Below are 1188 nucleotides of genomic sequence, written 5' to 3' on the forward strand. Positions count from 1 at the left end.
TCTCAGGGAAATTGAAACTTCCAGACACCGTTCTTCTTACTGTCCAGACAGAAAGAGCAGTAGGTCCCAGGAGCTGAGTTCCAGGAGGAAGGACCACACGACCCCTCATGGCCACCCTGGGGATCTGCATGGTCCCCAGGAGGGAACATACCCGGATCCAAATAAAACACACTGACTGGGACCTGGGTGATACTCAAGACCTTGAAATTAGAAGTCGTGCGCGGTACAGACCGAACTAGAAGGATGAGGAAAAGCCGTGAGCGTCTCTCCTCACCAGCAGCCTGAGATCAGTTGTTGAAACGTAAGCTATATGGGCAAAGACCCAAGTCACCCTCGGCGCGTTGTTGATGAGGAGAGTGAGGTTTGCAGCGAGTTTAATGGATTTGCTCGGTCCCGCGGCTGGTAAGGACTAAGTCACGGTCCAGGCCCACGAGCGTTCTGCTTCTGAGCACAAGGGGGGGCCGGGCAGTGGCTAGAAGCTGCTGTGCAGAGGGGGCATCTGACTCCGGGAGCGACTCCACCCTCCCTTGGGCCTCTGAGAATGGTCCCCACCTGTGCTCTTTTCCTCCAGACGGAACTGCAGACGTCCATGGAAAGAGAGGATCCCCAGGATCTAAGGGTGTCTTTCAACCTACCCCATGGAAAGAGAGGACCCCCAGGATCTAAGGGTGTCTTTCAACCTACCCCAAGAGGTCCCACCGAGACTTACCACGGAACCACTCTCTTAGTCCTGTTATTGGAATCTGCAAACTCTCACGACCATCGTGGGTAAATTTCGTCCGGTTCTCTAGGCACAAGGGAAAGTTTCCGGGACCCCAAATGCACCTCTGGCTGCGTGGTCGGGAGCCTCAGCCCCGCGCGCTCTTCACTTTCTCTCTGGAGGCTGTGGGGGAAACACGAAACCAAAAGCGAAAGGAATACGCCTATTAGTAAACACAGCCTCAGTTAAGTTTACTATTGAGCCAAAAGAAAAAAAAAAAGAATACAGTTTGCAAGTAGGACGCAAAGGGCTACAACGCTATAGCGGTTTTGCAGCTCCATATGGAGTTAAAGCTACAGTTGTACATTATCCCACTCGTGTTAGTAAACAATCAGCTTTACTCAGTTTAAACTGGTATGAAGCTTACTCTGACGGTCTGTTCTGCATAATTCCTCATCAGTACCTCCTACGGTTGCCCCTGACAATAA

Source organism: Trichechus manatus, unplaced genomic scaffold (assembly GCF_000243295.1).
Source record: "Trichechus manatus latirostris isolate Lorelei unplaced genomic scaffold, TriManLat1.0 scaffold00400, whole genome shotgun sequence".
In the NCBI taxonomy this organism is placed as follows: Eukaryota; Metazoa; Chordata; class Mammalia; order Sirenia; family Trichechidae; genus Trichechus; species Trichechus manatus.